At 44.3% G+C, this 26911-nt stretch overlaps 1 protein-coding gene across 4 annotated transcripts in view; it reads left to right on the top strand.

Annotated features, from left to right (window-relative positions):
• Nucleotides 1-26911, top strand: part of Sema5a (semaphorin 5A) — a 432689-nt gene that overhangs the window by 68564 nt on the left and 337214 nt on the right. The window lies entirely within an intron of this gene.

The raw sequence follows: 26911 nt of genomic DNA, 5'->3' as shown, positions 1-26911 counted from the left end.
GAAACAGACAACAGATAAACCTGAGATGCAGACAGTGAGGGAACGTGCTTGGGGACAATTGTCTCACTGTAGCCCAAGAAGCTCTCTCTGAGGACATGAATGGGAAGAAGAGCCAGAGGTCCAGGAACAGGCGAAGATTCCAGCAGTTAAAGTGCTTTATGCATGAGAAGCCTCACTGCCCTTAAAACCAGTGGGTTGCTGAGCATGGTGCTGTACACCCTTAATCTAAGTGCTTGGGAAGGAGAGACAAGCAGATTTCTGTGAGTTCGAGGCCAGACTGGCCTACATAGGGTGTTCTAGGTTAGCCAAGACTACAGAGTGAGATTTTATCTTAAAACTACAATGAAATAAAAGAAAAAACAAAAGTAGGAGCCATGAACTGCAGTGGTCTATGAGAGTGCAGAGTGGGGTGTCACATGGCAGGAGACAGTGGTTTTGGGGTTGATCTTCACTCATCTTTAATGACCCCCTGCAGGGTGTGAGTGGCCCTTTCTCCCTTGGTGATAGAAGTGCTTCTTAGATGATTGTTAAAACCCCATGAACTCTGAGATAATGAAGATGGCTTCCACTGTACCTGGTCCATGGTTGGGTTTGTACTCCATTCCTGAGTCCTTAGTATGTTTATAGAGTTCCTTAGAACCTTTCTGGTCAAATATCAGATTTCTAAGAGACCCGGGTAGTAAATGTGCTTCCTCAGATGTTCTACTAACTCTTGATCTTTTTCAAACCAGATCCCTGGCACCTGGTGGGAAGGTCTTCGCCTTTCCTTGCCTCATCTGCCACAGCTGGCATCCTTGGAGATGCGTGGCTCTGGTGGAACCCTGCCAGTCCAGCAGAGCTTTTTGCTTAGCCTTGACTTTAGATTCTGCTGACACTGCAAGTCCTATGTGATCTTGGCCTCGCTAGGTGTCAGCGGAGAACCTCCAGGTGATGCTATGGGTCGTCACCACTCACTGACTAGTCTGATCTTTGTGAACAAGTCCAAGGGAATTGGCTTGTCACCTTCCAAGGCTTGTTGAACCAGGGCCTCTATTGCTCATTTGTGTTCCCCTTTGGATTTTTTTTCCCTTTTGAGGAAAGAAGCCTGTGATTTGTCCCTCGCTTAAAATCTGGTTTGTCACTGAGGTGTTGTATTTTAACTGCTGATTTCAAACTCTGTTCTTCCAGCATCTAGACCCTGCCCTGCTGATCCAGTCCCTTCCTGACTTATGAATTTACAGAAGTTCTTAGTAGGGGATGGTGATCCCTTGGCGCCCTGTGTTGATGCTCATCTGCCCCAGGAATGTCTATACCAATATAGGGAGGCCGTGCCGACTGTGTCTGGGCCTGTCTACCTCAGTGTATGTTACTCTCATCTGTGGATCTTCTCTTCACTCCCCTCTGTCTTTCTTTATTCTGCATCTTCCTTTTCTCCTTCCCCATTCTACTTCTAAGCTAAGACACTGACTTTGTATTTCTCACTGGACATGGGATGTCTGTACCATCTCCTGTCATAAGACATGGAAACACACTCAGCCTTACTGTTCCTCACTGGGCCTATTGATTTGTTAGTATTCTCTATTTTTTCTCACAAATTTCCACACTTAGCCAATAGGTTGCATTAATTAAAGTCATATAGTTCACCAGTAATACGATTTATTTGCAGTTGGTGTTTTTCTTTTGTAATGTTATAATAAATCACCCACATGAATAGCTGCTATAATAGTTCTTTTTCTTGTTGAATTTTGCCATTCTTGCAATTATAGAAATAGAAAAGACAGGGGAAAAAAAGAGAACAATTTAGCCAATAGAGCAGCTACCGTTGGGGAACCATGAGATGAATAGTGCCATGTAACATGAATATTATGTAGACATTAAATATCCTACGTGAGAAGGAGTCACATTGTATGCATGGATTGTGTCCTATGTAAATCTTATCTGATACATTCAAATGAAGGAAAATGTGCTTTATGTATGCCATGTATACATGTATTTCTACAACTGACTATGGATGGGGAACAGATAAGGAAATTATAATAGTGACAGAACCCGCCTTTGTTGGGCAGACTATAATTTTTTTTCCTTTATAAAAAGTATGCATACCATTTAAAGAAAGACAGAGCTAGGAAGACATTAACAAAATACCTGGATTTGAATGGGAAGTATTGATATGCGGCTTTTCTTCTGGTCACCTCCAGTCCCCCTCTCCCTCTTGGGTCTGCTCTGTTCTTTATTCTCATTGGCTGTTGCCCCAGCTGAGCTGAGAATTTGTTGGCATTGCTAGAACATAGGGAGATGATAAAGACTCCACAGAGGTCACTGGGTCCTGTGAACCAGAACAGAAGCTTTTCATCGCATTCCTTATGCTCAGCACAGAATTAATTTCTAGAATCACACACCACCAGGGGCCCCACAGAATAACAAAAGCTAAACCAAACGTATTCCAGAGCCAAGTCCCCAAGAGCCAAGAAGCAGGCAGGAGACAACAAGAGCAAAACGAAGCAGGCACGGCTAGTCTTCCCGGAAGTGTTCATAGGATGGACATCTTTGGAAAAGAAGTGCTGGTGTCTCGGAAAAAGGAACAGAGGATTAGCTTCAGTAAGTTGTGTGTTGGTCTTCTACCCTGGGCATCGTCCAGTCACTCAAGGGTGCTGGAGCTGTTTCTCTACTTTTTCTGCATTCCTCCTTCAAACAAAATTGAAAGTAAAAACATGCCATTGAGCATTTGATTCTGAGCAAACGAGTTTGCTCGTAGCTGTGTCTTTCCGCATGGCGTGTAACGAGTCTTGTTAGAGGAGATCCACACCGACTCATCGCTGAGAAGCCTCTCAGCTCCAACAGTTATTTACCATGAAACCACCGACTTAGGAAGCCTAATGATGCATGGTTGAGATATTTCAAAAAGTCTCATAGTCTTTCTAATCAGCCCAATGGCCATGGCTTTGACAGATACGTTTTGAATTTTTCAGCTGGCCGTCTAAAATGGCCAGTACCTCTGTTTTCACTCCCGTTGGCACAGAAACCTTGTAGTCTTTCTAGTAACTCTCGGGATGCAGGGGCCGTGTTACTCCTCTCCTAGCTGGTCTAGTCCCTGGCGTGGACCTGGAGAATCTGAGTGAGTGTGCCAGGCAGAGGCAAGTGTATTCTCTCCAGGGACCCCTCGCTAACGTGTTTCTGGATGTTCCACTGGCCATCATCAGTATGATGGAGAAATCAGTATGTCCTCTGGCATCTTCGAGGTCTTCCTTTCAGCCTTTCCATGGACAGAGGCACCTGGGGAAGTGCCCTTTTGGTTCGTAAACCCCACAGTACCTTATCCCTGGCTGTGTCCTACCAGACACCAGAATCAGTCTCTCACTGAGCACTTTGCCTCTTCCACTTTTCATTGTCTTTCCCCTTAGCCAACTATCCTCACTGGAGGTTTTTCATCATAATATTTATTATTAATATTTTGAATTGAAAATATTAGGATTGTTTTAGCTGTCTGCTGACCTAGAATGATAAAGGACTCATATCCATATCAGTCCTACTGGGTCAGGTCACAGTGTGAAAGTAACAGTCAGCTCTCTGTTGATTCAGACCACAGTTGCTTCCAGTTATGGCTGCTTTGGGGGTTACTTGATCTACTGGGTAAGACTGGCTGAGTGAGGGAACGCTGCCATCTGATAGATTTTTGTGATGCCATCGAAACCAGACATTTGAATACTATTCAAAGATTCGGGTAAAACTATTGTACTTGGAATTTTGCGTAATGGAGATGTCTACATTATAAAAACATTCATCTGGGGCCGTGACCCGGTATCACCTAGGCTCACATGCCACCACAGAGATGACTCACTCCTATTTTCTTTTATTTATTTAGTTTTTTGTATAATTCAGAAAGTTCTTATAATAAGTAAGTATCCAGAAAAGACCGTAATTTATTTAAAGGAGAGTTTTACAAAAACCACACGGCGGAGATTGTTTCGTATCCACGCCTAAACATACCAGTTGTCCTGGAAAGACCTAGACCGCAGGAAGTGCTGTCAGGTGCCCCAGGGAGGGCAGTCTGCTGCTGGAGTCTGGTCAGATCCAGAGAGTCCACATAGCAATGGTAGCATCTGATGCTACGCCCCTCAAGTTCCGCTCTGCTCAGTTAGCAAGTTAGCACTGCTTACTCTGAAGCCGCAAGACAGTGTTACTGCTCTTAGGTCCACTCTGGATGCTCATGTCCCAATTGTCTGCACCTCCCTCTCAACCATTGTAGGCCCAACACAGGTGAGGCAAGGGGAAACTTGCTGTGTACGTCTGGGCTGAGACAGACATCACTTTGTCTTCCCATTGCCTGTAGAAGCTTCTTACAGCTCCCTGATCCCCTTGGCGCTCTTCCTCCCTGGTTGCTCAGCTGGCTGACTGAGGTGTTCCAAGAGTGACTTAGCGTGAACTTGTCAAATGCCTTTGAAGTTTTAGTGCCCCAAATGGTGTTATCACTAATAGAGCTGTGGAACTTTCATCTGCAATGTTTCCCCATTTGTAGTGTTTAGTAATTCCTTTTGCAGGCCCAATGCCAAGGCAGGCTGAGGCCTGCCTAGACCGTCCGCCCACCTGGGCTCCTGCCTCTAGGCTGAGGATTGCTGCTGCCTGCCCCAGCTTGACTCTTTCTGAGTGGCTCCAGGCGAGTATTTTCTAAATCCTACTGAGGGAGAAGCCACCCAGGCTTGTAGTCTTCGAGTCTAGGCTGGGAAACTCCTCTTGCCAATAGATTTGCCTGGCCAGCTGTAGAGTATTTTCCTGAAGCATGGTCAGACGTCACCGTGGCGACGTCACTGTGGCGTCCTCCTGTGGGTGCCTTGGAGGTAGCATTGCTCAGGCAATAACCTGGGGATAAAGAGATGCTCCTCTGGACCCAGACAGTTTTGTACAACTTACATTCCTATTCTTGGCATCTGTATCCTTTTGTGTCTCAAGTAAGAACAGCCCCCATTTTGTCTCTGGGAAAGACATTGTTTGGCCGATGAGGGTGCCTTAGCCTCTTGTCTAAAGTACTTATCAAGGGGAGAAACAGTCACCTCAGGTTGGCACCCTCACATCTGCCCACTCCTGTGATGAACTACAACACACTAATCTCAAAATGCAATCTTTCTCTCGGCCCCAGTGTCTTATAACCTCTTGCGTGTGAACACTTAGTAGGAGGAATGAGAAAATTTAGCTAAATATGTGTGAGACACTAATTCTAGAGCATTAGCTGTGAGTGTTATGATAGACATTGAAATTAATCTCTGTGTGACTAACTAGCAGTCTGTATTCACTTATCACTGCCTACTGGTTGGAGTTCCTTGTCTTTCCCAAGTGGGAAATGCCAGAACCCAGTTTTGAACTCTGCTCTTTCTCTGTGGGTCAGGCAGATGCCCAGTTCTACCTCAGAGGTTCCCCACGTTCCCTCCAATCCTCTTCAGTCAACCACACTCTCACTGTGAGAATTGCCTCCTCCTTTGGCATGCTGGCCTTCTTTACTCCTGCTGGCTTATCCCTGCTTCCCAGCGATGGCCCACTTTTGTGCTTTCAGGGTCCCTGGGTCGGACACCGAGGTCTGTGTAACCTCAGCTCCTGACTTCCCTGTAGAAAATGTAAGCAGTGGACGTCCCTTGTTTGCATGGCCCTTTGATGCCATCAAGAAAAGTTGTATCAGGTGAATTAAAGAGATGGCGACTTTGGGACCATGGCAACCAGGGGAGACCAACATCAGCTGCACAGAAACAAAATGCAGGGATCGACTCTCGCAGGTACTGACCTTGCGGACAGAAAGTGGGAGGATGTCTGCGGTGCTGATCTTGTCTTTAGACATCTGAATTTGCTACTGGGGCTTCATCAAAGGCCGGCTCCTGCCGTACCTTCAAGGTTGAGGGGTGGGCTGTGATAACTTTTGTTCTTAGTGACATCTCATAGCGGTGGTTCCTGGGTCATTGAGGAAAAGAGACGTAGGCTGTATACCTGGCAAGAGGCTAGGAAAGGTTTTTGTCCCCAGTGGGCAAGAGGAAGGATTTCCAGTGGCAAGCTTTCTCAAGTAAGGCTTTAAAAAAAGGAACGTCAGAAGCTTGGGGTCATGAGGATCTTCTGTTGAGTTCATTAAAGCTAGAGGAACAGAGGGGCCATCTTGTTCAGTGGCAGCATGATTCTCCTCTTCTCTCTCCCTCTCCTTCCCTCCGTCCTTCCTCCCAGCCTCCCTCTCTCCCTCCTCCCGCATCTCCTGCTGGTGTCTTAGTGTTCAGTCACCTGTAGTTTCTCACTCCAGTTCTAGGAGCTCATCTTCTCTCCTCAGGGTTGGGCTTACTCCTTTCCTAGTTCTAGAGACAGATCATGTGTCACCTTGCCACTCCAGGGGTTGGCGCATCCTTTTGTCACAGAATGTAACGTGGTACGCAGACATGCCATGCCTCCCTGACAGTCAGCCCGCTAACTGTAACTGAAAAGATTCACCATCTTGATACATGGAGTCACACGTACACTTCTTTAAAAAGTGAGTACATTTCTACAATTTCAAGTTAAGCATGGCAATTATTTTGGAAAAGTTGCTAAATTTCACCTCTTGGTAGTATTATTCTATCTTCCATAAGGTTCTGATTCTCACACAAAAACTCAAGACATTCTTGATCTGGACTCTTGCATAAGCAGAGTCGTGGATAGTCTGGTAATCGGCTCTCATCAGGAGTAGTTGTCCTCTTTCTTCTGTCTCCTGAATCAGTGAGCCCAGGATGGGTCTCTGACTGTAAGATTTGATATTTCCTTAGTGATTTGGCTGAGAGCCAGAACCCATCCTACAGCTTCGTAGTTCATTCTGGATAGAAGGAGCTGAGTGCTGAAACTAACAGACTGTTGGGCATCTCCTAGAAACGTGGGCACTGTGGGTGCCCTCGTCTCCGGTAGACCACCATTCACTTGACCACTATCACCAAGAGCTGAAGGCTGGCAGGTGGGACATGGCACCTGTTTTAAAGGCAACTCTGCTCCTCCAGATTAAGAATAGATCAGCAAACAGCAAGTGCCCACCTGTGTGCCTGCTGGAACTGTCTGCGGTGTTCTGGCTTCCACTCATTGTAGGCTGCAATGGTGAACGTGTCTCCGTGCCAGGGCTGAGGCTGCAGCTGGCCAATTGGCACTGGAGTGTCCCTCTGCTGGGGCTTTGGAACTTTAGACTGAGTGCTGAATCCTACTTGTGCTGTAATTCACTAGGAATTAAATTCGAAACAAAGCGTGTAGTGTTTAAAAATACATTGAACATGAATACATTGAGCGTGGTGCTAAAAATGTGAAAAGTTGTTAGAATTATTTTAAAATGGTGGAAAAGAAAGGGGTATGGGAGGAGGGTAAATAATTTAGAGTGAAAAAGTGCATGTCAAGTCCGTCTCTGGAGACAGGAGTATTAATGGTGCCTGTTTTGTTTTTTTGTTTGTTTGCAGTTTTTCGAAGCAGATTAGATGTGTGCCCCTTTAAAAGACTAGAGCCAGATACTGTTTGGCTTTTCACAGAACTGCTGCTTCTCCAGATCACTCAAGGTCAGCAGCAGACTGTTTCTGTGCTGCATTTGAAGGTTTTTTATTATACAGGCCAAGCACTGTGCCTTCTAATCAGGGGCAGTCTTGTTTCCTACTGGATTTTTTCGCGTCTAATGATGTTTTTGTTGTCATAGTTCAGGGTGGTGAAGCACTCTCCTGGTGGTCAACAGTCATAGCCACAAGTGCTGCTTAGTACCTACAATAGGCAGGAGAGACCCCTGGGCGGGTTATCTGGTGTCATATAATGGAGGCTGCATGAGATTGAGAAACCTGGCTGAAATGTCAGTAATTTTAACCTCCACTGTGGGCTTGCCTTAGTGTATAGCTGATAAACCTGTTTGTAACATGTACAGCGTTCCCCTTATCGCTGCAGAAGGCACACAGCAGGAGAACCAGCAGGCCCAGTGCTCCCCCTCCCCCAGGCCCAGATGGGAACACATTGCATCTTGCCTGGGCCCTTCCATTTGTATGCTGGGCAGAGCTTAGCTCTGTCAGCATCTGCCACCAGCAAGGCTAGCCCACCTCCGTGCGTGCTCCTTGTGTGTTTCCTTGGAAGAGGTAGAGCAGAAGCGCATTGGTGGTGGCAGCCTCGGTGGCTTGGGACACCTGCTGAACCCATAATGAGAGTATCCGTGTTTAGCCCAATGGAGAGCTCCTGCTTTGATTTTTCTCTGTTTTTCTGCTTCATGCAGTTTATATTCTGCCTGCTTTATTTATGTAGCAACCTCATTATGACAATTGCTGGCCCAGAATAAAGAATCCTTTCTTGGTAGGTAGATTGCAACTAAGTTTTGTTTTGTTTTTTTTTTTTTTTTTTTTTTTGGTTTTTTGAGACAGGGTTTCTCTGTAGCTTTGGTGCCCGTCCCGGAACTAAGTTTTCTTAAAAAAGAAACAGTTCAAGTGAAAATAGTTTGTGTTTCTTAGGATATACCTTCTTGCCCTCTTGACATCTTTCCGTGTTGCCGGTATTATCATGGGGTTTAGATTTTTGCAAACTCCAAGCAACTATTTCAGTGTAGCTGATAACAAAATTCCCCTTGCCCAGGCTGTTTAGGGAACTTTTCTGTGACTGCTGTATAAGAAACTCCACTCCACTCTTGAAGTCCTTTATTTAATTACGTACTTCTGAAACTAAGCTTTCTTGTTTAAAATGGAGAGTCTTTGAACAATCTATGGCTGTAAGTCATTAGGAGTCATTTTTATATATGCCTATTCAACAGAATAATAGTAATAGGTTTCCCCTTCAGGGCTATAACCTGGGTGACCAAAGGTTCTCAGCCAAGTAATGGTGTCAAGAATGGATTTGATTTTGTGGCGTGGAATGTAAACCCAATTTAAAAATGTGTTTGGCTACCCTATGATGTTGGTGTCACTGCTGCAGCGGTGGGCGTGTCTTTTTAAGTAGGTTGTTCTTGTGGCTCGCTGTGTTCACAGCTGGACAGAACTGACGATCCCTTTTCTCCTCTGGTCGCCTGCCCAGTGCCTTCCAGCCCAGTGAGTGCTGAGTGCTGGCCTGCAGACATGAAGTTTCCAGCTCAGCACCAGTTTGCCTTCTCCAGTTTAGTGACTCAGATCTGTGGTGTCGTTAGCAGTGTTATTTGTCTTACTGAGAGGTTTCATTGGGTAACCAAGAACAATGACAGCAGCCTGTGACCTTCGGGTGTCTGTGCTATCCTGTTGGCCAACAACTCCAAAAAAAGTTACCCATTCCTGGTACTTGGGTTTTTTTTGTTAGTCTCTTGTGTCTAGTAGGGGCATTGTTGCCCTATTATAAGGTAACTTCATTTTAACACAAACACGTGTTTGTGTTAAAATATATACTATATATATAGTAGGTTGTATTCATATTGTATTTTGGAGTAGGTTTTTGGTGTTGTTTATCCCTCCCTATATTAATAAGAAAATTGATAATTAATTCACAGGTGTATCTTCTAAGATTCCTTGAGTGAGTTTTCAGCTGATATAGATCACCTCTCCCAGAAGAAGCTGAGAGTCTTCCATTGGGGGTTTTATGGGATGTCACTCAATACAAATTCAATCATAAAATGAGAATTTCTGCTGGGGAGCTGCTCAGCGTCTGGCATCTCACTGTTGGTGCTCATTGGATCTCAAAGATACTGATGCTCCCTTGTGCGCCAATGTTGACAAGGCAGCGTAGGACTTCTACACAGAAACATTTTTTAAACATGGAGACCAGTGCTTGCTGAAGTTTCAGTATCCAGATCCTACATCCAGCCCCAGAAGGGGTGGTAGCTGTCTTCCGTGGCTTGCTGAACAGTCTCTGCATGAGCCTCACGTATGGATGAGGTGGGCTCCCTGCGTCTGAGTGTCTGGAACTCAGATATCATTAACAACAGGTTTATTATTACTTACAAAATCACATGTTTACGTAATTGGATGGCTAGAATTTCAGGAAAGGATGTAGTTAGCACATGCCTATCTTAATCTCAGGGATTTTTTTTTTCCTTTCCATATCTTGAATCCTTGAGATGGCTGCGGGGCTCAGACTTTTGGAAGGTCATTGACTTGAAGATTGAGAACACACGTGCTGTCACTGAGGAGGACCGGGCCATCTGCTCAGCTTCATACTCTGTGACTTGTCACTGCTTTGTCCGTCCTCCATAGTAGAAACGCTGACTTCCAGACAGCACATTTTCTCCCCCTTTTGTTTCCTTTCAAAGTCTTACCCAGTAACATTTAAAACGTGTGACCCTAAAAGAGCTTCCCATTGAAGCTTTGAATTTCCATCTCAAAAAGTTGCTAGGAGAAAGAATTTAAGGTTTCTGATAGGGACAGAATCACTCTGGATAGTCACAAAACACTGAGGAAGAAATGAAATTCTCAGCTGAAGAGATGTCTTATTTTTTAAAAATAATAATTGAGGGGGCTCAGGAGAGCCGTGGAGTACACCGCCAGAGCAGGTAACTCTCACACACTTGGCCTTCCCCTCCTAATGTCACCATTAGTTGTTTGGTACACTCAATGCTGTTGAAGGCTTATTGAGCCGCAGTGTGGAGGCAGGAGCATGGCATACTTGTCAGAAAGTTAGCGAAGCATCTCCAGTGCACATGGCACACAGATGACCTCTGAACTTAGGTCATGGACCCACTTCTGCAATGATTTCCAGAGTATCCTTAAAGAAGAGAGTGCTCCCTTCAGGGCCATTGTGACTGGCTGGCATTTCCCCTTTCTTTTCAAGTATCATAGGAAATTTGGGACCATAGTTTGTATAGAATTTAGAAGCAATAGACTTTTAGGCCGTTTCTTTCCATCAAATTTCTGAAGTTGGTTTATCTTTGGGTCCATTCACTGGGATTGAGTTAGAGCCTTTGGGGGAAGGGTGCTGCACACAACTCCAGAAGCCTGCAGTGTCCTGGGATTTGAGGAAGGAAGCATTCATTGGAAGATGAAAGGGAGTTTGTGGAGCAGCCTGGGCAGGCAGGGTTCTTTTCTGAAGAGCACTGTAATGCTGTCCTCCTTAGGGAAGGGAGGCCCCTGCGCTGTCTGTTAAACACCTCTTTGAATGGCAATTTCCAGTGACTTTGTGAAATGATGCCCGATGGGATCCGGTGCTTCTTCACGTTTCCCCAGACCTGCCTATGGCCTCTCCTGCTCCTTGCCTTGAATTGCAGTGTTTATTTTTAAAAGCTTTTGTGGTTTGAGCCTCTGCCTTTGTTATTGCAGCTGACTGACTGACTCAACCCTCCATTTTTTCATCTTCCAGCCACTTTGTGGTTTAGGACCCAGTTCTGCTGTGTGCGGACTGGGCTAAAGGGGTAGGAGTCCAAAACTGTGGCCACATCTGCTGTTGGTTCGCTCCACAGTCACAGGTGCCCTTCACGGTCTGCTGGGTGGAAATGTCTTCTCTGCCCTCCTTTTCTGCTCGCTCCCTCTTTGTTTCCTTGTGTTTGGATGCTTTTTACTTTTCTCCCAGTGATCATCCCCCTACTCATTTTCTACTTTGTTGGGGACCATTCAAGGGGACAAACAGGCAGCATTTGAATTCATGGAATAGACCGCGCAGTTGGCAAAGCCATGCCTGGGTGAGCCTTGGAGGGGCAAAGCCATGCCTGGGTGAGCCTTGGAGAGGCAGAGCCCCGGTGTCCCGAGGACTTCATGCTGTTAGTGAGCACAACTCTGATTGTTGCCTTCATGGTCCCCACATCCCTCATAATCTATGGGTTGTGTGAAAACCCTCAGGACATGTCTAGTCCCTCACTGGGCAGTGTTACTGGTACTTACAGTAGTAATGATTGGCTTTTCCAGTAATTGCTGTTGGAGTTGATTAAGATTCAACCACCACTCTTAGAAAGAATGTTGATGTGTAGAATTGTTAGTAAGCTTAGGTTAAGGTATTTTGATTAATAGCTTTGAGGTAGAAAATCTTAGGGAACCGTTTAAAGTTTAGAAAGACACACTATTAATAGTTGAAGAAGGGACTCATTGAGGTCAGGGAACAGGAACAATAGCAGCCTGGTTGATACCCTTCTTGCTAGGATGGGTTGGTCATCAAAGGTGATGATTAATTCCTTGTGCCCGTTTCTACCCTCAGCTTCCTGATATAGAAAGTTACTGATGAGTGGGTATATACCACGGAGATTAAAATAGAACTTACTGGTTGTTTTTCATAAAAAGTTTAGATTATTTTTAATTATTAATTATTTAATTATTTTATTTTTTAATAAGATTACCTTTTGATATAAATAACAAAATGATCAATCCTTTCTTTGTAACCACAAAATTCAGGCTGCCAGTAAAAGAACTGGCTGAGAAAACTGCCTTGCTTGCTTACACTCTGTTAATCTATAACAAGTTGCTTGGACATGAATGTAGGTGGGTTCTTGGATGTAATTTGTTTTTCACCTGTAACACATTAAGTGTTTAATCATGTAAGGGAAATGGAAAACATGATTTTTCATTTGTATTCATTGTAATCATTCACTTAAAAAGTAGAATTTAACAACATTATAATTTTTATATTGCTTGAAAGATTTAGCTGGAGTATATAAGCTGTAAGGAAAAAATTAAGAAGCACCAGAAGGGCTACATCTGGATAGAGGTAAGAAAAGAAATAAAAAGATGGGAGAGAAATGATAGAAAAACCCTAAAGGTGTGTGTGTGTGTGTGTTTCCCTCTTTCTGCTGGCTCCAGTAAATTAAGTTTTGTCCCCTTTGCCTACCCCAGAGAATTAAGTCTTACTCTCTGAGACTGAAAAGTCAATTGAGTGATTAGCCTGCTAACTCCATGGCTCCCCCTCAATTCCTGAGCTGCTGAAGGCTGGTCCTCATGGCAGCACCAATTCTCACCTGGAATCTACTCCCAATGTTTGTCTGGGAGATTATTGACAGGCTGCTTTTGGAAGAGAGCCTTAACTTCCCAGGGGGCGGAGTATCCTGGAGACACATAGTTCTCTCCCTGACCACACCAAGGAGAGAATAGCCCCTTGTTCCAGCTGCAGAGAGATGTCTATCCCCCTTGGAAGATGGAGACGGTGAGGGGAAATTCTGCAGGGAGCCTAGAAAGACTTGTTTTTGTTGGGGTGATGTGGCCATCTGAACACTGAAATTCCAAGCATTTGGAACAAGGAGTAGCCCCTGCTGTCATCAGTAGAGACCTGAGGTGGAAACTTGACTAGGTTAGGGCTTCCTGTGCTTGCCCTCACATTCTTTTGGTTGCTTGCGTTGATGGTCAAGGCTCTGAGACTGTGTCTCCTGTTAACTCAGTGTTGAATTTTAGAAAGGAAAGTTGTTTGTAGGGTTGTAGCATGAATAATAAAAACCCAGAGTCAGATATTGGGGTTCAACCTGAAGATCAGAAAAGCAAAGCAGCCAAGCCACTAGAGAGCTCTTACCTCAATGAAATCTTCAGATTGAGAAAGAGTGAGTTCCTGTCTCATCCCACCTTATATTCCTCTCTAGTGTTGGGATTAAAGGCGTGTACCACCACCACCTGGCTTCTATGGCTGGCTAACTAGTGTGGCTGCTGGGATTTAAGGTGTGTGCACCCATTGCCTGGCCTGTGTGACTGCTTTCACTGACCTTCAGGAAAGCTTTATTTATTAAAACACAAATAATATGCCACTATATTACCCTTTTTGTCTAAAATGAAAAAGGAAGGCTTTAACTAATAAAAGAAAACTATATACAGTCAGTACAATAACTATATACAATTTATACAGGCAATAAAGGCATCAACATAGGTTTTAGTCAGATCATCAGCCATCCCTCTGCTTTTTCAGTCAAAATTTTAGTGGGGCCAAAAATTTCCTTTTCTATTGCCACCGAATCTGTTTAGAGGTCTTTTAACTGGTGGACACACACATCACGTGTTAGAGGTTGATAAAATTTTGGAGCAAGTTTAGATGGAATAATTAAAATATAATGTATATTTTTAAAAATATTGATATACAGGACTGCTGGATGCTAATTTGAAAGCTCCAAGATCCTCTTCAGCCTCCTTTGTAGCAGCATTCTGCAGTTCAGACGTGTGTTGAGATAATCACTGGGAACCCCAGAGAAGGGGCAGTTTGCAGTAATTGCAGCCATGGGAACTGACTGGACCAGGCAAAGTCAGTTCTGGTGCTGCAGATTGGATGGGAATCTGGTAACTGATTCCTGTCCCAAATTTTAGAATTGGACATGTCAGTTATTGATTCGGTAAATTTTTATTTTATTTATGAATACATTATGGCTAAGTTTTGTTTTTGAGTCATAATCCTAGTTACTTATTCAATGGAAGAAGAGTGAGCACAGCCTCTTGGAAGCAGTGTTATTGAATTGACACCTTCTGTTGACACATGAATTCTTCCCCTTACTTTAACTCACTCTTCTAGAAATCGACAGCTTAGAAGCAGAAGTAGAGAATGACACTCACTCTTTTTCTGTTTGTTTTGTTTTTAATCACAATAATGGAAGGGGCTGATTTGAAAAGAAGCCAGTTCCACCTAGAAGCAATGGGGACCGTTCCTAAGATTGTAAAGCAGAAAAGATGGAGGTGAGAACTGTAACCAGGAAGCAGTAAAGCGAAGCTCTGTGCCATTTTACTCTGTGCCGTTTTTTAGTTTCTTTGCTTTTTGTTTTGCTTTGCTCTCCAAGTAGTAAGGATCTCACAGTACCAGAGTGACTCAACTAAATTAAGATAAGCTGTTCCTGGAGTGGAAAACAAAGTAATGGTGCTTGCTGTTTTCTCCTGCTCTCTCGGTGTCTCTTTTATGCACTGTGTGTTAGGAACACCCTTTCCTATCAGATGCACAGCAGTCAGGAATACATTAAAGGGGTGCCGTATGACCTGTGTTGGTATTTAGAGGTTCAAGTTAATGGCCTATATCATCAGGAATATATTATCTCCAACATAATGAGACACAATCAACTCTTTTAGATTGTAATCATTGCTTAAATCCAGGGAACAAAGATTGCCCTTCTCTAATGAGAACTAGAAGAGGTGGCTCACATGGCCTTGCTGTAATTAAAGCCATAAGAAGCCCTGCGAGCCGAAGCCTGGGCTCTTATTCTGCTGGTGACCTGAGCCACCAGCCCATCCTCCCTGATGCCTATTAACTGTCTGGATTTCTGTTTCCGAGGAGCCTCATTTTCACCGCAGGGTGACTTCACAAAGGTCATTGCTCATGGTGGTTAGTGCCAGACAACCAGGCTCCCAGGGCTCTCCCAGCTTGCTGTTAGCAAGGTGAGTTATGGACTCTGGTGAGACAGAGTCATAGCTTGCTTTGAGATGTGTAGGCAACTATGCCTCCTGAGTTTCTGCTCCCTAACCCCTTGCATCCCGCTGTGCATCGGAGCTGGCTGCCCTCCAGTTTTTTTCAGTCCTGCAGTCTTCCTTCACCTGCCTGCGATGTTCTATGCAGAGCTGGGAAGCAGGTACCATTTTTTCAGCTGCCGCCCCTGCTCTTCGGCATGCACCAGTCAGTCTGTTCTTTGTAATATTTTCTCTGAACTCTCTTCAAATCCTGAACTAATAAATGCTGAGCCACTGTTCCCAAGGAAACCATGGGGTTAGAATGTCCACAGAATTTCTACAAAATTGAACACCAAAATAGTCTATTTGTGGGTGTTTTTGTTAGATATTACAAATACACATATGTATAGTGCTTGTTCATGTATGTGGAGGTCGGAAGAATACATGATGTCTTCCTCTATCATGGTGGTCCCCATTATTCCTTTGACACAGAGTCTCTCACTAAGCCTAGAGTTTTCCCTTTTATTCAAGGTAGACCAGTTGTCCAACAAAACCCAGCAATCCTGTCTCTGCATTCCCTAGTGTGTGCTGAGGTCACAGTTGTCTGTTCACACCCAGTTTTGTGCTTGGGATCCTCTCTTTCCCGTGACTTCTTTCTCCAGTCCTACATAGTGGTTTTTTCTTTTAAACCTTATGGACAATTGAATGATGTTACTACTTGAATGACACTTGCCTAGCATTCATTTTCTTGGTAAGGGACATCAAAGACTTGTACTCAAGAATGCAAGAACACATAGCAGCACTGTTTCTGTGCCACTTAAAACAGATTAATCAGTAACAAAAAATTCTACCCTGAGTCTGAGTAGCTAGATCAGTTGATAAGATGCTCGCATGCAACATTTTATCTCGATAGCTAGGAGCTGTGATGCTTGCCTGTCATGCTAGCTCTATGGAGGAGGGGATGAACAAATTGCAGGAGCTTGCTAGGGAGCCAGCCTAGTCCAGTTGATGAGTTCTGGCCAATAAGATCCTGCTTTGAATAGAGCCTGGTAGTGCATGTCTTTTACAACAGTGTTGATTAGGAAGAGGCACATGATCTCTGTGAGTTCTAGGCCAGCTAGGGCTACAGCCCTATAGTGAGACACTATCTACAAACAAACAAACAAGCAAAAATGAATGAACAAGCAAGAAAAACCCTATTCTTAGAAAACAAGGTGACAACATTTGAAGAATGATACTCAGGGTTAACCTTTAACTTTCACACACATGGGTATCCACATATATAAACACAAGAATAAATTCATACGCGCGCGCACGCGCACACACACACACACACACAGTGCAAGCATAACTGAGCAGATCTTGGGGCCCTGGCTCACTGTATCAGAAAAGGTATGAGGCAGCAGAGAACTTCTCTTAGAGCTCAGCTCGGATGTGCACTTGGAAGACTCACGCTTGTTGTGCTGAGATTCTCAATGACTGACTGGAAGTGGTTCAAGTTGGATTGATTTGGAAGGAAACCTATTTCAGTTCACAGATGAATCTGTAAATACAGAATCTGTGGGTAAGGAGGACCTGCTGTATTGCCTTTTCCTGCAGTGAAGTTCAGTTACTCTGTGAAATGAACATTTAGAGATACCGAGGAGGGAAGTCTTGCTCAGATGTAGGAGAGCAAAGATGTGTATTTCCAATCTTAGCCTTGGTTACTGGAGCAGCACCTGAGGAGGATCATCTTGGACTCACTTTGAATCCTTTGGTAGATCTCCTGCCTGAAGCAGCTCTCAGCACACTCCTTTTCCCTGGGTGATGAATTCCACCCCTCTGGAGAGGAACCTGAGCTCTATAACCACTTTCTGAGCCTCAATTCTGCTTGAGCTTCATTGCTTCTACACCGGCCGGCAAGGCAGTGGTGCACTTGGCAGCATCTTCAGTAGCATCTTCAGGAGCCGACTGAATGAGAGACCTTGGGTACCTCCTGTTTGCCAGTTTAATACTGCACTTCCAGTTTCTTCTGTTATGAGCTTCCTCTAAGGGGGATGTGGGTAAAGCTAGAAGAAATTTGATTTAGTACAGGGTAAAGACAGTAGCCAAAATTGAGGGAGCCCAACATGACTTCGATCTCAGGTAGCCCTGAGACTTCATTCCAAACACCATGCCAGTTTCTCTGGTTTGTGCAGAACACTTAGGGAAAGAGACGGGATGGGGATCAGAGATGTGGTGTGTTTGGCTTGGAGAGCAAGCATTGTCAAGGGTTATAGAAAGCTGACTGACTCAATTAGCGCTTCCCCAAACCCTGGCTTCTGGTGATCAGCAAGAGCAGCTTTGGAATTCCTGCATAGAATCTAGCCCCAGGCAGTGAGCTGTCCTTGATGATCACAACTCTGTCAAAGCTTATTGGAGATGAGTACAAAGGGACTCCCTCTGATGATGTCAGCCAGAATGGAGATGTTTTCTGAGCAGTGACAGTTTGTGGTGCCAGTGTCCTTGGAGGAACAAAGCTCTTGCCATGGAGACACCTCTCTCCTTGCTTTCTTTAAAGGGTTATCTTAGCTTTAGAAGACACGCAAGCCACCCTGACCTGTTGCAGTGACAAGCAGCAGAAAACAGATGGACAGGCACATGGAGGTGGTGACAGATGAGTCCGTTTATGGCCAGAGTTTCTCTCGTGATACCAAGCGGCTCCCAATCCTTTTAACTGTATTTCCTGAAGATTATTCTCTTCTTCTTCTACTACTCGTTATAACCATAGCTGACATTTATTGTTCATACCTTTTTCCCTATCTGCTCAGAAAGTGACAGGTCTGTCACCCTTGACCAAGCAAGAGAAGGCGGCAAAGCAGCTGGCACTGTCTGAGATTCCTATCAGAGGGGTCGCAGGAAACTGCTCATTCACTTCAGAATTGTTGTGTTCAATTTTTTTTTCCTCTCAGCTGCTGGTGTAGGACTCCATGTAGCCTAGAATATGAAAACAGCAGATTTGGAGGAGCAGGAGGAGACATATCAGTGGTTGACCAAACACTGTATCATTGCTTGTGGCCCAGCAGTTACCTTAGCAGTCCTTGAACTGTGCAGTTGTCCCCCAAGTTTCAGGCTGTTTTTTAGACCTGTATCTCTTTGGCAGCACTTAAAAATAGGTTGTGAGTTAGGCATCGTCAACAGCAATGACAGCAGCGCCCTGGGCAGAGCGATCAGATGCACATCAAGGAGGAAGCAGCCCACAGGGCAAGCGTTTTCTTTCCCCTCCCATCCCCTTCCCCAGCGCTCTCAGCTTTCTGTTTAAATGTGAGCCTTTGTTTATTATTTAATTTCCCTGTTGTTTTCACTGACTGCTCCAACAATAGGATGGTCTGTGAGATTCCCTAGTTTCTCTCAGGGGACGCGTGAGGAGAGGTGGACAGGTTTTATATTAGCAGTCTGCTGAGTCGCTGGGTGTCTGCTGGCCCAAAAGAAGAGATGGATGAGAAGCGTAATGTAGCTCGAGTCTTTTAGTTTAACACTTGAGTTTATACGGCTTGAGAAAGTGATCCCAGAACAAAGGCAATTCTTTGAACTGCAGTAGCTTGGCTTTATTTCCTCACTATTGTTTCCTCCTCTTCCTGAGAGTTATATGAGCCTTTCTTTACAGCTCTGGGGTCCAGGCTCAGGCGTATTACTCTTGCGGAATGCTGTTGTGTCTTACAGCTAAAAAGTGGTTGATGGGCATTGTTAACTGTGAATGAACCAAATCAAACACACAATAAAGTCAAGATTAAGAAACGCATTTGGAATAAAGCACAGGGTCCTTAAAATACTTGCAAGAACTTTTTGATTTAGTGACTTAAATAGTAATGTCTGTTTAATTTTAGTAGGAACACATGCATTTCTTCTAAAGCCACACGTACAACTGAATCTGGACAGTGAGCAGGAACTGCCTCCAGACTTTTATATCTGATGTTATCCAAAAGGACCAGAAGCAGCATAAGCGTGTCTTTTATGTGTAGCCAGCTAGGAAGAAGTGTGGCAGTTGGTGAGTAGCTTTGGAGGGGCACCCAGATAACGAGGGTTGGATGATTTCAAGAACACTGGTGTGTGAGGAGCCTGAAGCCGACAGTGACAGAGAATAGGAGCCCCAGAAGCAAAGTTAGAAGTTTGGAGCAGGAGTTAAGGTCGTTTGTGGGATGCTTGCTTCGTATGCACAAGGAATGCGTTCAACCCCAGAGTTGCAGTTATAAACAAGCAAGGATGACAAGCCTCGATGTTATGTTGTCATCCATGGCCACTCTGGAATTACTCTTGTGACAATGAACATCATTAGCTGGAGTAATTTTTATTTATCAGTTATCCTGATATCTATACAAATGAATTTGCTGAAGGAATTATAAAAGTTGGGCAAGAAAGCTTTTCAAAGCTAGTGTTTATATTACTGGAAGAAGATATTTTCTGACCAGATGCTCGGGCCGTAAAGTGATTCTCAGCTGCCCTTTGTACGTCATCAAGTTACAACTCTGATAAGCCCTCTGGTCACAGAGATTCTCAGTCCATGGAGGATATGTCCCCAGGAGCAAGGGGTGGGGGGAGGTCCATGCTTGCTTTTATTAGACTTGTGGATGAGCAGAGGGGGGACATTGGTTCTGTTCACTGGAAAGTCTGCTGGGAGTTGTAATTTCATTAAGTGGATAGGATACAGCCCCACATTAGTGAAAGCAGGTGCACCCAATACTTGGTACCCAAAGCCTCTTTGGAGACTAGAAACACTTGGGCAGGGTGATAAGAAAGTTTTCCTTCATGCCAAGGTGGGATCAAGCAGAGACAAGAGGCTTTGAGGTTGGGATCTGGGTTTTGTTTCATCCTCTGTGACAAATTAGGTTATGCTCAGCACATGTCTGGCAACTTTTGCCTGGATACCTACCAGAACAGTGTGCTCTAGAAGACCTGCATGAGGAGGAGGCAATCTTTAGATCCCACCAGGTTCTCTCTGTATCTCTGTGATGATACAGAGAACTGGATGAACTCATGTCAAACCAGAAGGCTCCCTTTGGAGATGTATTCTAGGGGCGAGCCATGCAGTGGGTATTTGCATCCATCTCAAGAGGCAAAGTGGCAGTCTCATCACGCCGTCTTCATTGAACTCTCATGTTTATTTCAGGCTCCAGTGGTTTTTCTTGTTGATAAACAATAAGTGTTTGCATTTGTGGAATGCAGCACGGTCTTTCCACATATGTACTCACTGTGTTATGATCAAATCGGAGTTCTTGGCTTCTTGGACTATCTATTTTCTTTTCTCTTTCAGTTGATTCGAACTGTTCTATCCATGGCTCTTAGTTATTGTCACCTGCCATGCTTTTGATGCTAGAACTAAATCCTCTCAAGTCTATTTGGTCACCTCTCCACCCTTAACCAGCCTCTCTCTGTCTCCTTTTTAGTCTTTGGCAACTACTATTCTACTCCATACTTCTGCAATTATCTTTCTTCTAAACTTGCCCTTGGAAGAATGTCTGATGTTTGCCTTTTTGTGCCTAGTTTACTTAGCTCTTCCAATCCCCTTTATTTCTATCTTGGTTGTCACAGATGATGGGAGTCACTCTCTAATGACTGAATAATAAGTCTTCCAGGATTTGATGCGTAGCCATTCGGTATCAATCAGTGGAAGCTTGCTCTATTTCTGTTTATTGTGATTATGAATGCTCCTTCACTACATGTGAGGGTTTAGATGTCTCCTCTACATACTGATCTCCTTCTCTTTGGATGCTTGGCCAGTAGTGAGAATCCTGGGCCTTGTGGGACTGGTAGTTTTAAGGACCTTCCATGCAGTGTCTTATAATGACCATACCTGGGCTGAAATTGAGAAGGAAATAAGTAAATCCTTGTGGGTCACATAGAGGAGCATCCCTTCCTCAGAGTGTCTGAATCCAGACCGGCAGCCTTTGGTTTCTAGGGAGGGTATCAGATCTGCTCAGAATCTTCATAGTGAATTCTGTTGTATGGGCAGATGGCATCATGGGTAATCAAAGGCAGGTGCTATAACTGGTTTTGTACACGAGTGAAGCTACTTGGTGTCTTCATTTGGAAGAAAGCTTCAGTACAATTGGTACCAAAATGGAAGACATGACTCAGAGCCAATTAAAAAAAATGTTTTTCTTTGTTCCTCTACAAGTGTAAACTCAAAACATGGCGGTGTGTATAGGAAGATAAGGCACCAGCTGGTCTCTTGCAAAATAGCCTATTTCTTATTTTTATCACTAATTTATGTTGAGAGATGACAAAAAGAACAGGACTGCATCCTTGGCGAGGCAAAACGCCCGTGTAGTGTTACAGTCTCCATAAAATGTGAGCATCCTTGGCGAGGCAAAACGCCCGTGTAGTGTTACAGTCTCCATAAGATGTGAGCATCCTTGGCGAGGCAAAACGCCCGTGTAGTGTTACAGTCTCCATAAGATGTGAGCAAACATTGGGGTGGAATAGCTCTTTTCCCGAGCAACTTGGCTGCGTGCAGCAATTCCAAAGTGAGATGAATGTTTGAATTTTCATATCTTTGCAGAGATGACTGTTCTGGACAGAGTTCTCACTGTAGGCTTGGCTGTGTGCAAACATCATGTCACTTCGTCTTCCAGGCAAAATCATTTGTGAGCTCAGACTACCTTATCTACATAAAGCAGTGACATGTGGGTTCGCACCCAGAGACAAAGAAAGGTACTGATGAATCAGAGCTGACTGTACACGGGGCCAGTTAGTCTTCGTGGGTTTGGATTGTCTTGCTGTACACAGCGTTGAAGTAAAGCGTCCTTTTAATTCTCTCTGCTGAGCTTGTAGCAAGGAACTTCTTAAAAAACCCCTGCTTGTTATTTTCGTAGGAAAATGTTTAACTGAATGATTTAACAGTTAGCATTTCATTCACAATTCACTGAAATCTCACAGCTAGCCCACTTCCCAAGGCTAAATAAACCTCCATTTTCCTTCAGGCCCTTAGCAGCAGAAGTCTGTCTGCCTTCTGTCTGGCTTTGCCTACTATGCGTTTACAGGTTTCTTTGACTGAGATCCATCTGGACTATTTCCTTTCTATTTAGCATAGTTTTGTTTAGTTTTTCAGTGCTGAGGAGGCAACCCATGACCTTGTGCCTACGAGGTGGAGGTAAATACCGGGCCAACAACTTGTAACCTTTGGCCCTGTGGAGCTGGTTCTTGGAGTTAGCATCTCCTGTGGCTGCAAACTGAGGCTCACAGCCTGAGCCTTGCTGAGGGCGTTGTTCTGAATCTGTACACTCAAGAAACCACAGCACAAATGGACCTCAACCTCCCTTCTCTTTCTGAGTGTTGAGATGCTAGCCTATAAGAATGGATCAATTTAGCTGTCAAAATAAAAGCTGAGAGTCCAATTGCCCATGTAAATTAACCACTTTGTGCAAACACTTCAAAATTGCCTGTGTGAGAAGCAAGCTTGCTCTTTGGAAATTTGGTGGATAGTAACCTAAATAAGGACACTGTTATGAAACCTTGATGTCCTCAGAAAGTCAATTTTGAATGGTTTTTTTTTTTATTTTTTTTATTTTGAACAGTGGCTTGATCTTTGGGAGCGTGTTTGCTTCAATAGCATTTTTGGCCCCCCTCTCTTTCCGTCTATTCCCTTGCCTTTTTTTGCAGCCAAGAACATAGCTCACTGCAACGCCCCATTGGGAGGCATTCAGTAGCAAGTGTTTTTCTCTAACTTTATTCCAGCTATTGAGGCAATGCCCTGGTTCCAGGGTCAGCAATCACCACCGGCTCCAAGTGCTCACGAAAGGGTAATCTTCAGGAAGACTAAGTGGAAAACAATTGGATTTCTTTCTTCCTGAATGTTCTCAGGATTGGCTAGTGCTCTCAGAAAGGAAGTTGTTTCTTTGTGCGGGTTCTCAGTCTGTGTTTATTGTGTGTAAGTCACTATGTGCCGAAGTGACTCCTCTCTAATAGGGGGAGGCTGGGCCTGGGTGTGAAGACTCAGAGAGGAGGCATAATTCTCCGTGCTGTGCACCGCACTGTTCGAGTACAGCGTTCAGCAGTGCCCACTGTTCTCTCCAAAAAGCTAGGCTTGCTCTCTGGTCTCATCCCCCGCCCCTGAGCTTGGTATTAATTCTATGCCCTTGGCCTGGGGTTAGATGTAGTCACATGGGACTGTCCGTGAGGTCTTAGTTACCTTTGGGGCTGGCCTCCAGGTTTGAAAGGCACATGAGACAATGGCCAAGCAGATTCTTTATTAAATGGGTTTTCAAGATAAGGTATGGGGTTATTTTTTTCAAGCAAACAGTGAACTGGTTCCTAGGGAGACTGTTGTAATTTGGTAAGGCAGACTTCCAGAAGGGGAATTCCTGGAGAGCATTCAAATGTCCCCTATGGTTCTGGTACTTTAGATGTGGTTCTTGTCCTTGCCCTATCTTGAAATAAATGTAATATGTCTGGCACAGGTAAGCCGCTGTACAGAGGGGAACATGTGTTTGCTGTATTATATTCAGAAATCTATTAATATCATCCTCACATCTTTATTTTAAATACATATACAATATGCTTTACCTTTGTTATGTAAGATTTCTGTCTTCCCAAAATCTGCTTTGTGTGTACTTTGAGCGTCTTTTGAAGACAGGGACATTTGTTTGAGAATGAATGTGGGAGAGACAGCTGGGAGAAGAATCTCTGCCAGGGGAAGGGTAAGCCCCAGAGGTCCCGAGACAGAGCCCTCCCTCCTGCTCCTAGAGTCTGACCTTAGCCATCTAATATGTGCATCGAAGATTCTAGTTAAGAAAATTGTACGATAATTGAGATTCATGTCAAATTGTGGCTGCTGTTGTCAGTCAAAGCCAGGGACCTGGGATTATAGACAGGGATGCCACTGTAGCTAACCCTCCACTCTCTTTCTTGTCTACTGCATCATATTGGAAACTTCACATGTGCACAGTGAAATTTAGTTTAGAAAGTAAACAGTGGAAGCATACTTTATCCTGAGAAAGTATTTGAAAGGGCTGCACCATGTTGGGTCTTCTACTGAGCCTCTACTTTCCCCTTTTACCTTTCTCCTTTCCCCTCATCCATTGTCCTCTCCGATATTTTTTTTTTTTTATCAAGATGGCCTTTGCTTTGTTCTCTTTTTATGCTTTTCTTCTTTTTCCTGGAAGATTGCGGATTCTAATACAGCACCCTTCTCTCCTTAAGCACCAATGGCTGATTTCCCCAAGTGCTGTCCAGGAGAATATGCCTTTCTTTAGAGATGCGGTAACCTCACACAGCCAGATCCAAGAGTGTGAACAAAATGTTAGTGGCATACATAGGCCTCGCCACCCCATCTGTCTCATTCCATCACCTGTCAGCTGTCTGCAGGCTCCTCACAACCACAGTGCCTTCTGGGTGAATAGTGGGACACTGTTCCCTGCTAGATACTGCTCTCCCAAAGACTAGCCTAGCCTTGGGTCCTGGGCTTCACATGATCCATCATAGCCAAGCCCACGGCATGGGAAGTCACACAGTGGGAGTGTCTTCTCTTTCTCTCACTTCACATTGCAGTTCCTAGACAGAAGAGTCAGAGCCTTCTTGTCAATATTACTGCAAAAGGTTTTCGTTCCTGATGCAGGAGGTTTATTGATAGCTATTTCTGCATAGCTACTTTTTAAAAATAGACCACAATTGATAGTCCTATTTTAAAATACTTAAAACTCATTTTAGGTAGTTAATGTCTATCTAAGCAGGTGGCATATATTTTGTTTGGGAATAATGCCAATTTGTGAGCTTTAGAGGCTGCTCTTCCAGCTCCAACCTACGCAGCTGGCCAAGGACCCTGGTCACGTCTGCAGTGAAGCCTGCGGCCGTTCCCTCAATAGTTCCTTTTTTCCCCAAACCTTCTGATTCCAAACCTGACCTGTTCCTCTAGTGTATTTTACATTTCCATCTAGTTATAAAAATACAACCTTTCTTTAACAGACAAGGTCTGTGAATTTGAGCCTTCCTTCTTCAGTGTGTTTCTAGCCAGGGGTTCCCATGTCTAACTTGAGGATCAGTGAATTTTTTCTAGAAAGACTCCCAGAATCTAGGAAAACAGTTGGGTACATGGCTGTGCTTTATTTTGTCAAAGGAAACAGAAAAGTGCACTAGGGTGAATCTGGAAGAGATGAGCATATCTCTGGTTATCTTTCCCAGCAGAGTAAAGTAGACAGTGTTTAATTCTAGTACAAAATAGACTATGTACAAGAAGTAAGGTCCTTTCACTCAAAGAAGCAAATCCCAGAATGTTTTGTTCTGAGAATGTTATTTCTAAGTCCAGTCAAGGCCCTACATCAGCTTACCTGTGACCTCTCTTAGGGAGAATTGGAGGGCCATCATTTGGAGACATTTGGTTTTTCAAGACAGGCTGGGCAGTGGTGACGCTTTCCTTTAATCCCAATGCTCAGGTGGCAGAGGCAGAGGCAGGCGGATCTCTGTGAGTTCAAGGCCAGCCTGGTCTACAAGAGCTAGTTCCAAAGCTACAGAGAAACCCTGTCTCGAAAAACAAAAAACAAAACAAAAGAACAGGGTTTCTTTGCATTGCCTTAGCTGTCCTGGAACTAGCTCTGTAGATCAGGCTGGCCTTGAACTCACGGATGTCTGTGGGAATAGAAAGACTGTGATGTAACTTTTTTTTTTCCTTCCAGAGTTAGGCACAGAACTCAGGACCTTACACTTGCTAGGCCACACTGTACTACTGAGCTAAATCTTCATCCATCATGTACTTTCATTTCAATCTTATGGGTTGTCTTGTAATTACTAAACAAAGTCACAGAGCCAGAGTGGGAAGCATTGGAGCTCTTCAATTCTGTTAGTTCAACCTCTGCTACATCGAAACAAGCGCATGCAGGGGAATTTTAGTAGTGATGGTTATAAAGAAGATTGTAGGGCTCACGAGGAACAATTCCTGTAGCCACATGCTGTTTAATATAACATCCTAATCAATGTTTTGTTGCCACACGCAGAGGAGATTTTATTGGTGAGGAGAGAAAAACAAGTGGAGTGTTTTACATTATTTCCGGGACTAGGCATGCCTCTTTACCTTGGGGAAAGCTCCCTGACCTCCCTTTTGGCCTCAAAGAGTTGCATCTGTACCTTATCCCTTCCAGCAAATGATGTCACTGGTCATGAAGACCGCAATGAGGCCTTGGAGTTGGCAATGCTGCAAAGCAGGGTTGCACCTGGGCCACTCTGGAGTCTTCATGGCAAGTACTTCCAAATGCTGCCCCGAGTCACTTCCTTGCTTCTTTGAATTCTCCGTACTCCCCGTAGTCCTCTCCTAGAAGCAGGAAGCCTCATTGAATGGCATTATCATGGTGTTTCCCTGTTCTCTGTCCCTAGAAACCCAGGTCATCCCTAAAGACATTTTAGTGGATTACATTTTGTACACTTCCAGCAGGTCTATTAAAATGTGTGCTGCTTTATGGAGACTGGTTGGCTTTTGATCATTATTGACATGGGCCACATGGGGCTCATGGATTAGAAGAGTTGCAGAATGTTCTGGAAGGCCTTCCCATTTTCTCATCATCATTCACCGTTGCTCTCTAGTGTGTGGGTGAGGATAGAGAACACCAGTGTGCATCCCATGTACAATAGCCAGAAACCGAGAATAGAAAAAAAGGAGCCCTGAGGAACAAGGAAAAAGGAAGAGCAGGAGCTGCTGATCAGCACTGGAAGGCACGGATTCTTCCCCGAGAGCAGATACCTTTCTGTTTAGATAGCCAGTAGGG

Source organism: Chionomys nivalis, chromosome 15 (genome assembly GCF_950005125.1).
Source record: "Chionomys nivalis chromosome 15, mChiNiv1.1, whole genome shotgun sequence".
Classification (NCBI taxonomy): Eukaryota; Metazoa; Chordata; class Mammalia; order Rodentia; family Cricetidae; genus Chionomys; species Chionomys nivalis.
The sequence above is the reverse complement of the archived record's forward strand: the minus strand, read 5'-3'. Positions and strand labels throughout refer to the sequence as shown.